Source organism: Rousettus aegyptiacus, unplaced genomic scaffold (genome assembly GCF_014176215.1).
Source record: "Rousettus aegyptiacus isolate mRouAeg1 unplaced genomic scaffold, mRouAeg1.p scaffold_m13_p_12, whole genome shotgun sequence".
In the NCBI taxonomy this organism is placed as follows: domain Eukaryota; kingdom Metazoa; phylum Chordata; class Mammalia; order Chiroptera; family Pteropodidae; genus Rousettus; species Rousettus aegyptiacus.
The window spans coordinates 63,040,793-63,054,365 of NW_023416287.1; the positions used below are offsets into that span (position 1 = coordinate 63,040,793).

The window sequence follows — 13,573 nt, forward strand, 5'->3', positions numbered from 1 at the left end:
TTAACTTAGATTTAAAACTAATGTATACTTATTAATTGTTAAGTTACTATCAAATTTTGATTTAATTTTTCTATGAATTTTAGTTTGAGGATGAAGTTGTCGGGGTGGTCCTGGTTGAGTCTCAGTTCCTCGCTCTCTGGTCCCTATCGCTAAAAAGCCCACCCTAGCAGTCCTTGTCACTCACCCATTATCTCGCACTTGGCACCAGACCTTGCTTACCATTAAACATGCAATTACGGAGACTGATTTAACTACTTTAAGATCTATTTATTGTGATGAGTCATCTCTGATATGTGCCAAAACTTTTATTTTCAGAAGTCCAGGGAAGAGATTAATCTCCTATAGGTTCACTTCATTTTTGAGATATCCATCACCATTCTCAGATTCTGAGCAGCTCCCAAACACTTGGACTTTCCCAGACCTCACTAACTCATTAGGTTCTTGTCTGAGTCATTCGGGGCTTGGATAACCAAGGTTTAAGTGAAAGACCCATTTAAACGATGGTTCAGAAATGTTTTAATCCAAAGTAGCAGGTGGGAGTGGAGACAGAGTCAGGAGGGCTTTCATTTATTGGGTGCTTATTGAGTGTCAGGATCTCAGCTAAGTTCTGCATCTAGGTCATTCCAGCTGACTAGGAACACAGAACCAAGAACAGGAGATAGGTTCTAATGGACTGATGGTGCAGCACTCAGATGCCACCCTCCTCCAAATTAACATGGACACATTCATCCTGCTCCAGAAGTTGTTTTTGGCTAAAGAGAGCTGCCTCATCCAAAATCATGCCCCTCTCTCAAGCCTGTATTCAACAACTAACTAGTTAATACAGGTGAACACAGGTCCCCCTTGCCCAACTGTACAAGACTATCCCAGATCCAAAGCTCTAGGGCTGAGGCCTTTGTTGTGACTTTATTGCAGCTCAGCTTCCCTCTCTGCCTAATTTTGTTTCTTTCACCTTCCCACCATGTTGATTTAAAGACCGTTCCCCAGTAAATTTCCCATGTACTAGTTTCTTACTTCCTTCTCGCAGTGTCTGCTTCCCAGAGTAACTCATCTGCAACACCTGAGTTCTACTCGAGCTGCTCACCACATTTGGCCACATGTTTCTAACTGAAAAATTAAGAAAGTTCATGTAGTTCACTAAATCCCATTTCCAGTTCTGTGATTGTAACAGGAAAGGAAATCGGGGAGAAGAGAGATGTTGGCAGCCTTAAATCATACTAAAATAGCCTCTTCTTTTTGAATCAAAGCTTTGATCCCGAAGCTGTGTGAGGACTTGCATGTGTCAGAAATTCCTACAGTAATTCTTCACTGTCATTGATCAGTCTGACCTACTATATATTTTATTCTTTTCTAGGCCTTTTTTGTTTTTCAACATGTAGTTATGTATGCCATGTGTGAGATCATTTTTTCCCTTTCCAATAAATCATATAACTTCTGTGTTTGTCAAGAAAACTGAAGTAGAGAAATGTGAAATGTGATTTGAGAAAAGTTCAGCTGACTGAGTTCCATTAATTCTCAGGAATGACGAGTCAAGGTCAGTCAAAAGAAGAATGAAAAATATCACGAAGCGATTTTTTTTTAAATGGGAGAAAAATAAGCTGTAGAAAGGTGCTCACATTGATTCTTTTGAAAATATTTTATAGCCTATAAATAATACGTAAAAGTTTATAAAACAAAGCCTGAAAAATCAATATTTTAAAGAAGTAAAAATCTGATAATTTTTATAGATTTTGACTATTTTAATACCATTTAAAATGAAATTATTATATTCTTTCTCTATGTAAAAGCTTCTTGAAGAAAATTAAAGTCAATCAATGAACAGTTTATTTTATATTAAATTTTCAGATTTTATTAAATAGATATTAATATATATTTAATATATAATTTATATATTTAATATATAATTTATATATTTAATATTTAAGGGTCATTTTTGACACTTTAAAATATTTAATTGATAATGTAATTTTTTGATTGAAATGTTTTAGCATCACATAAATATCAGTACTGGCAACAAAGCCAGAGGTAATGAAAGTATAAAATTCCTCCAGACAAATTTTGTAAGGCATTTTCACTATACTCTTTAATCTTTCTTTCTTCTTTATTTTAGGGTCCCAGATATCTCAATAAATAAAGAAGAAAATTATATTTATTGGCCTCACACCAATAACAGCTCTTTAGAAACTGACTTTACTGCTAAACATTGAAACCAACCTGTTATCTGGGGCTTTCTTCTGAGATGCATGAACGAGTCACTGTTAGTGTTCCTAAATGACTACCATAGTCTCCACACTAATTGCTATTCTCTCTCTCTCTCTCTCTCTCCTTCCCTGTTTATATGTTCTGTACCATGAGTTTTCTATCTTTTAATACATCAAGCTTCTTGCCACCCCAGGGTCTTTGCACTAGCTGTTTCATCAGCATAAACAACACTTTTAGTTTTACTACACTCAGGGGATGAATTGCAAATGCTTTCTATTAACATTTTCTTAGACTTACATACATCAGATTTTACATGGCTGGCTTCCTTTCATAATTCTCAGTCTCAGCTTTAATTCAATTTTATATTTCAGAAAAGCTCTCCCTAACCACTGAGTCTAAAATAATATCCCTCTTTCCCAGATACTTTATCTCATTAGTCCGTTTGTTTACTTCTTTATTACTATCTAAAATTGTCTTACTTAAACATTCACTTGTTTAATGTTTGTTTTCCCTCACTAAATAAAGGCCCACCAAAGTCAGAGAACTTGGCCGTATTCTTAATGGGCAAAATAATTCCTAGAACGTAGCAGACCCTATGATCTATGTTCTAGTAGATGTTGAATCAAATATATGTATATATGTCTTTGCCTCATAAGCTTTCATCAGCAGATATATTATTAAGGAAGATAATAAGAATATATTAATTGAATCATTATAAACTAGCTATTAATCAATTTCCAGATAAAGTAAATTATTTTCAACACTCATCTGTGACTTCTTTTTCTAGTTCTTCATAATCCATTGAGTTCGTTTACTACATTGGATAACCAATTTATAGATAGCCTTACATAAAAATCAATTAAGGAACAAGCCTGTTAGATTAATTTTATTATCCAAGTAATATGAGATAATTGTATAAGGTGTAGAAAATGCTGACAAATAAACAAAAAATGATAGAAATAACCTATAATATTTTCACTTCAGTTAAAAAATTATGTACATATTTTCAGCTTTTTTCCCCCTTGTTTTGGATAATTATAGGATTGAAACTTTAACTTACACTTGGAAAATTAATCCTGATGCTTGGTTAGAAGTTATAAGATTTTTAAAAACTGGAAGCAAATGATAGAAGATTTTACAATATCAAAAAAATTTTAATATAGATGTAAATTATGATTGAAGGATTTACATACAGATGTAAATAATAAATTTGAGAGATTATCCACAAAATCTTAAAAAAAATAGGTTTGAGTGATAAGAAATAAAGAGCAGTCAAAATTAATATATAAATTCATGAAATCATAAATTTATTTATTGAACCGTTCTTATAATAAAATTTCCACATATTAGATACTAAGGTAGGTGTTGCAGTTAAGCAGAGGAAAAATTAGAAAAAAAAACATATTTCACAGGGGTTTACATTTAGGACTTGATGGTATTCTTAACAGAAATAATGATAGGAAGGGAAAAGAAGTAGAATTCAGTTACAGGAAATGTCGTTGGTGCTGGAGCAGAGAGGCGGCTAGAGTAGGGAATTGAAGAAGTAGAGAAATTTCATCAAAGTGAGTAGATGGAATACTCTGAAGATGAAAGCACAACACAATAGTAGAGAACTTTCTAGAACCCTAAGACCCAAGGTGACATACACATATAACAGTAGGATTGGTGTATGACACTTGTGAAGGGGCATATTAAGCCTCAATGCCTAAAAGTTCTAAGTGTCTCATGTGAGTCAGGAAGTGGACTGCTGTGAGGGACATTTCTGAGTCCTCCTGGATCAGAGGGCCCAAGCACATGTAACCAAACATGCAACAGCAAAGTTGGTTACCGTCCATAGACAAAGATCTGGCTTTTTCTCTCTCCTCCCACCAATTTTCTATCAACACATAAACTCTTGACTATAGTATAATACAGGAAAGTTGTAAGGGGATAATGGCAGAGCATATTTTGCTTTGGGGATGAAAATATAACAAGTCTAGATTCTAGAATTATAGACAGACTGTCAGTCATACTTGCTGCTCAGAGAAATGAAATAGGCTATTTTTCATAACCTCTAGGAACAGCCAGAATAAAGTAGAATACTGAGGGAATTAGAAGCTATCAAAGATATTCTGAACAGAAGGTAATCAGTAGCATCAAGAGAATAAGATCATCAATATCAAATACTATGAAAGATCAAAAGATAAAGATTCAAACAAGTCCCTTAAATTTTTCATTTTAAACCTTAGAAATCTTATAGTTTCCTATTGTGGACATTGATGAAAAGAACATTATTTCATTTTATAAGGAATGGAAATAAAATTCCTTGAAGAATATCATTACACAGCAGATTACACAGTATGAGACTGTTTCTCATTCAAAAATTATATCAAAGATCATTCCCAGAAAGAGTTAGAATGTCAAAATAAAGAGAGAATCTTTGTAGTTGAAATGTTAAAAGGACACTTAAATTGTGTTGATATTCCCCTGTACCACCACCATGCTTCACCCATTCCCATATAATTTTCATTCTCTTCCTTTCTCCCCAGGTGCTCAGTGCAAAGGATCAGGAGGAGATTCTAGGGCAGAGGTGAAAGAGGCTATGCTAGTTCTCCCCTTGTGTTTTCTGTTTGGACAGTGGTTATAACATCCCCCCTCTCCGCCCATGACTATAGCTCCTGTCAGGTCCCCCTGGTCCCTGGCTTTTGCCTCCATCATGTATCAGGGAACATTATTCCCACCTTTATCCCTTCAGACCCAAAGCTGTTAACAGCTTCCTACTGCTGTTGAGAGTCTCTGGGTACTTAATGATCTTTCTCTGTCCCTTAACCCCACTCATTCTGTAAGTTGCCCCTTTAATTAAAGTCTCTTGAACCAACTGAGCTGGATACAGTTCCCTTCTAAAACTCTGATTGATACACTAGAGGTTTTATATAAATTATGAGTTTGAATTATTTTTAAAAGCTACCACTCAAAGTTTCTTAGGTCAAGAACTTCTGTTTGTTTTCTTAAAATACCTCAATCTATTTTTTCACTGAAACTTTGTTTATTCAGAATTCATCTTCTGTTAATCATATAAAGACTTACAGTAGCTCTGGAAGGTTTTGAGTGAAATAAACAAATTGCTTCTAAGGAGACAGCAGGAACCAGATGAAATTAGAAAGTCACAATTCCAACTTGTACTTCGTGTTAAAATTGTTCTTAGCATATGGTGTTAATTCTATGGCTGGCTGTGAATTGCTATCTTAAACACTGAACCCAAGTTCTTTTTTGTCTCATATTATGAATGTGTTATTGTCACCATGTGCAATAAAAATTGCTCTCAGGGTACACACAAAGTCTGAATAGTAGATTGCCCCCCACAAACAAGCTTATCTTCAACTTGTGATTTTGCCAGCTTTACCTCTCATAATGATTAATATCATACCAACATATAAGGCTTAGGTCATTCAGCAATGTAGCCACTATACTTCAGAAGTACACAGTGGAAAAACATTACTGTGCTATGAAAATAACATCCTTTGATATCTTGATTAATGAATATTTTTGTTGAATAGAATAAAGATGCAGAAAGTAAGTATTAGGAGTTAATCTTGCAAACATACACACATAAACATTTCCAGAAGAAAAGACAATTGCAAAAAATATTTTGGCAATAAAAAGGCAGTAGGACATTTTTAAATTAATGAAAATCCAAGGGGATTAGAGGGATAATTTCTGTCAATGAAAGGGTTAGAAGATGAAGTAGGACTACATAAAAGCATGAATGTGGTGTCTTTAGTCCAGACCTATTTAGGTAAATAGGTTCCTGACATTTAGATGGAACACATTTTATATTCAATCAAAGAACAGATTTCCTAACAAAGACCTTTAAAAAGACCTAGAAAAATTCTAAACTGAGCTTAAAAATAACCTCCAGAGAGACAACACTTCATGTATATCACATAATTAAAGAAAACTTTGCCACAAGAAGCTTTTTAAAGTTATTTTTTATTTATTTATTTTTGCTTCGACTTGAAAGCTAATTTATTTTTCCTATGCATTCCAAAAAATACTGTCAGAAAAAAATTTGTTACCTAGGAACTTCTTAAACATAAGCTGGAAGTCCCTCTTTCCTTGTCAACCACCCTTTTGAGCCAATATTGTACCTTATACTTTGTACCTAGCATTTAATGTTTTAATGCAATTGCATTTAATGCACTATGAACTATGAGCTAACACTTCACTTACCCTAAAGAGTGGTATATTCTAGGAGAAAAGAAAGGACATTTAAACAATTAAGCCCACTAAAATGTTATAGAGTACACAAAAAGAGAAGATAATGGGAGAAGGAAATGAGGTATTACATAGTAGGCAGGTTTACTTCAGCGATGAAGTAATCTTCGACTGCGTCTTGAAATATTGAAAACAGACATTGGGTGCATTATATTTCAGGCTATGGAAGCACTATGAATGAAGGCACAGAGATCACAGTGTAACCTTTGCATTAGAGCTATAAAATAAGGTTATTTTATGTTTATTTTAATTCATATTTTCATTTATTTTGGGAAGGAGAATGAAGGTACAAGGAGAGGGGTAGCAGAAATAAAGCCAGAAACGTCTGTAGGAATTTGACTGTATATAACTTATGACCTTAATAATGATTCTAGACTTTATTCAACAAATATTCAAGGATTTATGAAGAGTTTAGAGCTCTCTTATTATTGTTTCCTCTCCCCTTTGAAAAATGGGAACAATAAAAAAAAATACCTATCTCACAAAACAAATTGAGAAAAATTGTGAATCTGTTCTTTCTGACTCTCAGTTGCTCTTATTCGTAATTGGCATGAAAAATTTGTATTGGTCATGTAATTAACCTTATAACAATAGAAATATTTTTGCAGTGAGATGGAAGAAATTCTCTAATATCAATATACATAATTACCTTTCCTTCAAATGTCAAATTTTAAACTTTTGCATTTCCTAAATACTCAAAATGCTAGATCATTCCAAATAGTCATTCATTTGCTCTAAATAATTTTGTCTTTACAATGTACATGATATGTCCTAAATCATCCAAAATTAAATTTTCAATAAATTCTTAGCTATATGAAAATCATAAAAGAGTATTATATATTTACAAGTTAAAACCTAGTTTCTTTGAAAACTCTAAATTTAACAATAGAATAGTTCAATACGTTTTCTAAGATGCGAAGTACTAATCCTTGTACAAACAATGGTGTGGTGATTACTTTGTAAGAATATGGACCTGATGTGTTCAATAAATATTCAGCTGAACAATATTTTTATGATACTTGAAGAGGCACGAAACACATATTGTCTTATCAAAGCTAAAAATTTGGATTTAATAATAATGAATAGATTAAGTTTTATCAAGCTAACAAGTGATGAAACTGCACAAATGTTGTGAGTCAACTGCCACCTGTCAATATAATGTGAAAGAAAGGATTTTGAATGAGATCCACAAAATCTGGATATCAGCATGAACTAGAATGGCACCTCCTTGTCCAATTTATTCAATCCATTTAGTCTTGACAATGCAAGACACTCAAGCCAACAGCTGGCAACATTTTGAGCATGTACCAGGTTCACAGTCCAATCAGCTACTATTTAGAATCCTGTTGTTCTGGGTCTGTGTGGGATAAGAGTGCTGTAGCTTTCAGTGTTTGTGCAAAAAGAGACATGAGAAATTGCCTTCTTGTAAAACTAATTTTATGACTTTATCAGAAAAGGCTTTCCATAGTTCAGTGGTTCTGTCACTCATTAGCAAAATTGCTTCCCAAGGTCAGTATGACATGGCTCAGTATTAGAGTGCATTGTTCATATAACAGATGTCCTATAGTGCACGGGTGGTAAATAGTGAGAAATTAACTGTTATTCAGGAATGCATCTTACCATTATTTGCCAAAAGTTCAGATTAAATAAATACAGTAGCTGTTGTCTAAATGAATTAAAAAAGAATTCCATTTGTGATTTTAGAGAAGGAAAGAAGAGAATGTTAAGTTTCATTTGCATGTTTTGTTCTAAGAGATTTATGGATAAATTTTGTACTCAGATTTATGTAAAAGGTTAATGGACTCTGTGTGCATATTAGAGCAGAAATTGCTTTTATTTAGTGATGTTGTTTTCCTAAAATTATATTTCCATGCAAAATTCATTCATCATAATATTATTTATTTATTTTTATGAAATTTATTAGGGTGACATTGGTTAATAAAATTATATGGGTCAAACATACAATTCAATAATATATCATACATATTGTGTTATATATTCAACATCCAAAGTTAAATTTCCTTCCATCACCATATGTTTGACCCCCTTATCTAACTTCCCTCTCTACCTTCCCTCTGATAACCACTAAAAAATTCATATTAGCCATAGTTGCTTCCAAATTAACCCAGAATACATTTTAATTAAATAATAAATATACTTCTCAATGTAAGTGCACTGATTCTTCCTTCAGATCTTGCCACATACGGATGGGAAAAATATTTCTTAAATATTCAAATTATGAAAATTTTCTTGGGGTTTAACTATGAATACTGTCGCTGTCTTTATTTGGAGACGGTAGCATTAAATCTCATTTTTCTCATCTGAAAAATGGAGATAAGAATCGACCCTAAATCATAATGGCCCAACACATACATAGTAGGCACTCACTAAATATTTGTGACTATTATTATCTCAAAGATTTGAATGGTTTCTTTTTCCTAATTCTATTTGCCTTGTATTTTTACATTTTGCTCTATTTGAATTCCCTAGCCAATTAAAATACATAGTACTTATGTATGCTATTTATGGAAATTAAAATGTTTCTGCTATGTTCTGCCTATTGTATTAAAATATTCGGTGTTGATAATGAGTTTTTATTAAGTGAAATGAAGCATACAATCAAATTACAAACATGAAGAGAAGTTGAAATTTAACCAAGCCTTATTTATCTTATGTCCTAGCCTAATAGTTCAATATTAGCATAAATTTAAAAATATATTTTTTCACATTTATTTATAGGACATGCTAAATTTGTTTATTCATTTTAACTCCCACACCATATCTCTAGTCTAAGCACCATTATCTCCCACCTACATGATTGCAATGGTCTCCTAACTCATCTTTCTGCCTTCACTATTGGGACCCTCTAATCATCGTCCACACAGAAGTCAGAGAAATGCTTTCAAAACACGAAAATGTTTGTGCCACTCATTTTCACAAAACTTGCAATGCTTGACCATTGTACTCACAATCAAATCCAAAGACCTCAATTAAGCAGTCAGGCCCTGCAGGCTTGTCAATCTCATGCCTTGCTATAGGTGTTTTTGCATGGACCTTCCTTCATTCCTTGAACTGGCCAAAAGCATAGCATTCAGAACTATTTGTAAAGATATGCCTGTCAGATTATTTGTTTAATGTGTGTCTGTCTCCCCCACTAATCTAATAGTTCTAGGAGAGGAGTGTTGCATCTATATTATCTACTCTTATGGCCTCAGCACCTTGTATAGTGCCTAGTCCAACTAAATGATGTGTAATAAAGATTTGTTCAAGAAATGAATATTAGTTAAGAGCTTCATAAGCGTAAAGTACTGTGCTAAGTACTGAGATATAAATGAATTAGAAAGAGTGTCTGTCTTCGATGAGCCCCGAGTCTAGTGGAGATAAAAAGTAAATAAATAGTTAGAACACTTAATAGTCTCCTACAAGAACGAAGCATAGGGTGCTATGAGAGCAGAAGAATGTCTCAAGAGAAATAATTCCTGAGCTGAATCTTGAAGGATAATAGAAACTAGGCAAAGAAGGAGAGGAAAAAGTACATACAGTAAGTAAAGGAATCTATGGACAAAGGTGTGGAGTTGTGCAAATGCAAGGAAGATGCAGAGTGGTTTGAGAAGTTGGACAAGAAGGATAAATAAAGCAAGATATATATCAATGTTAATTTTGATATCTTTATATATAAGAAAACATCTCATTATGGCCTTATTATAATTCAATTTTATATTTATTATTTATAATTATTTCCAGAAAAGTTACTCATTTACCCAAGGTTCACAGTTAAACAATATACCCAAGATAAGAAGATATATACAAGTACTTTTGTTGTTGTTTACTCCAAAGTCCACATATTTTTTAAGGAAAGGTGAATTTTGTATTAAATTATTAATGTTAGTAGTATAATTATATAAATCTTCACTGTCACTCATCGTACTAAAATTACAAATCAATCTGCCTCTTCCTTCGATTAACTCCTGAGAATGCATCATAGAAACACAGATCCATCTGTAGACGGTAACCTACCTACATCTTCACTTTACAAAACTGCATAATTTTCTTTAAGATTTTTTCCAAAAAAATAGTTTCTTTGGTTTATCTTATGTTACTATCATTCTTGTAAAACATAAATTATAATAAATTTGTGTCTTTGATTATTTTCATGTCTTCTTCTTTAATAGAATAAGCTAGAAAGCTTTTAAACCCTCTATAAAAAGAAAGTTTCCCAATAATACATTCTAGCTTAGATATAGTTGAGTGCTGTTAACAATCAGTTATCGTTGAAACAAATTATTCCAAAACTAAAAAGATAAGTGTCTTCACAATCACATTTTGTAAAATTTAAACACCTGATTTTAAATGTAGCAGAGAAACAAAAGCAAAATAAAATCAAAATTCTCTCTTTTTAGGTGAGGCAACCCTTGGTTGACCTCACAGATTGCAAGGACCTTGTCAGCTTACAATCCCTTATTTTTTTTATTGTTTATGCCTATAGCTCCTGGTCTTCCTAGGTGGTCTCCCATCCAAGTACTAACCAGGCTCAACCCTGCTTTGCTTCTGAGATCGGACAGGATTGGGCTTGTTCAGGGTAGCATGGCCATAGACAAAATTTTCTGATCTTGCCAATTGACATTAAATAATCCACCTAAAAATGACTCCAGACTTTAAAAACTCATCGCACTCACGAAATCATTCTGGATCCTGCCTTACCCAAAACATGCCAAGTTGTGTTTGGTAGATTCCAGTGAGATTTGGTCATTCTAATTTTAATTGACATCATAGCGAGCTAACTCAACATTGATACGTAAGACTAATATGGAATGAATTACACACATGAACATACACACACATATATGCACACATAGCCACACAAAACCAACAAATTCTCATATCATTGTCTCAGATATGCTTATCTAACTTTATGGGTTTCATTTCATTTCATTTCATTTTGTTTTTCATGTGAGCATAAATACAGTGGTGGGAGCTAAAATACAAATGTTTCGTCTTTGAGCAAATTCGAATAAATTCCATCAAGGTTTCATAACAATGAAATCTTATGTATAAAGCCTCTAACAGTATACCAGACAGTCACTTAGTAACACTTTCTGAGTTTTTTCAAATGGGATCATACTGTGGGGTGAGTTAAAAATCAAGATAAACTTCTGTATAGGAAATCTAAAAGGTAATAGTTATTTCATCACAAGAAGTCTTTGCTGCAGAGATCACTTGAATTAAAAAAATAAACTACCAGATCAAAGCAGTGAACACGATATTGTAACATTAACCTGAAGTCTCAGCAAAGGGCAGCTTACCTTAATTGGTGATCAGTATTGGCTCTTTTCAGCCTATCATTGCTATCATTCCTTAACTTCTTTCTAAAACTAAACTTTAAGATTGTGTAAAAAGTCAAAATTTCCTTTGAAATATAAACTAGTTTTTTATATCAGTCATCCTAATTTGACTTGATACAATTCAAAAGGTAAGATAAAGCAAATAAAAATTTAGTTTTTTAAAAACGTATAAGTACATTCTGAGGTTTTGGTGGTTTGGGGGCTTTGTTGTTGTTGTTGTTGTTGTTGTTGTTGTTGTTGTTGTTGTTATTGTTTTGCCAAGTAACCTAAGGCATGTTTTTTGTGCTGTTTTCAGCATTATATATCCATTTTGACAATATTGTGGATGGATCAATCAAGTCTTGACTACATATTACCTTTGAAAAAAGAAAACCAGAAATTTTATAACTCAGTTGAAAACCTCTGGAACAATTACCTAAATGATACTTTAATGGAATGCACTTTGAATTCACTAAAAAAATTGCACATCCTGTTACATTCACATGAAGCCCGAAGATCTCCATTAGGCCTTTAACCTTTTACGAGTAAAGAAGGTCCTTGGTAGGGATATACTACACTCAGTTTATGATTCACAGGGATAACTGACATTATGTATTCATTACAATTGAGGAAGAATTTATTGTTTCATGCCAGGACTACCAATGTAAACAAAGTTTGTCTCAGCTAATGAAGAATGATCACTTTAGAACAAGAGATAACAGTCTAATCTCTAATTTTGAATGTATAAATTTAAATAATATGTCTATGCACATAAATATATGTTATATATGTGTGACATATATGTATATGCATGTGTGTGTTTTATAAAAATACAAAATTAAAGAATGCATATAGTATGCATATATGCATATAGTATTGAAACATTTTATGTTTCTCTTTTCTTTTACTAAATTACATTCCACTGTTCCAAATATATAGTCTTATAATGTATACTCTAATGGATTAGGCACCGCTCAGAATAAAGTTAGTCTTTTACACTGAGAGTGTAGTAGCTAGTGAGGTAAAGATCCATGACCTCTTTGGATCACTGGACTGTCACACAGAACACAGAACTCCAGGAAGTCAGAGTGGATTTCATTATACACTAGCTACTGAAGTTAAATTGTTCTCCCTAATACTCTCAAATAATAATAATAATAAAATGATAAGTTAGTCCATTTATTTTTGATGTTTATTTTCATTCAAAATTTTAGTTTGCTTGCATTGACTGGTACAATAAATACATTGATAATGTTAGAAAATCATTTTAGACATGAGACAGAAAAATGATTCATTAGAGAACACAGTATATATTGCTTGGTTTTTGGCACTTTACCATCCTCTTCTGTTTATTGATCCAGAACTCCACAATAATAAGCTAAGAATTTTGGATAATAACTTTTTCCTCTTAGGTGACTGAGAGTATTACTGCAGTTGCTTAAAAGACATAATATGCTTCTCAAACTTTCTAATTAATCACGTATCCAAATCATAAATTATACTGAATTGCAGAGTCAGAATCCTAGATCCTGTGAGAATCTTAGAAGTCATCTATTCAAACCTCCCACCAGATGAAGCAAATGGAAGCAATGGTTGGTTCTCAGAATGATTAACTAGCTCATTAGTTTTATAATTACCCCACATATCTCATCTCAGTTCTATTCCATACTATTCCATCCTCTTTAACCCTGTCCTTGTCACTTCCTTTGACAATATAGTTTAAACATTTGAGTTTCAACTCTATTTATCTATAATTATTTTCAGATAATAAAAACAAATCAAAATATTAAGGTTGG

General features: G+C 32.8%; 1 pseudogene; it reads right to left on the reverse strand.

The window, feature by feature from the left end:
• Positions 1-10,933: 10,933 nt before the first annotated feature.
• LOC118610472 lies at positions 10,934-11,052 on the reverse strand (annotated as a pseudogene).
• Positions 11,053-13,573: the final 2,521 nt, after the last annotated feature.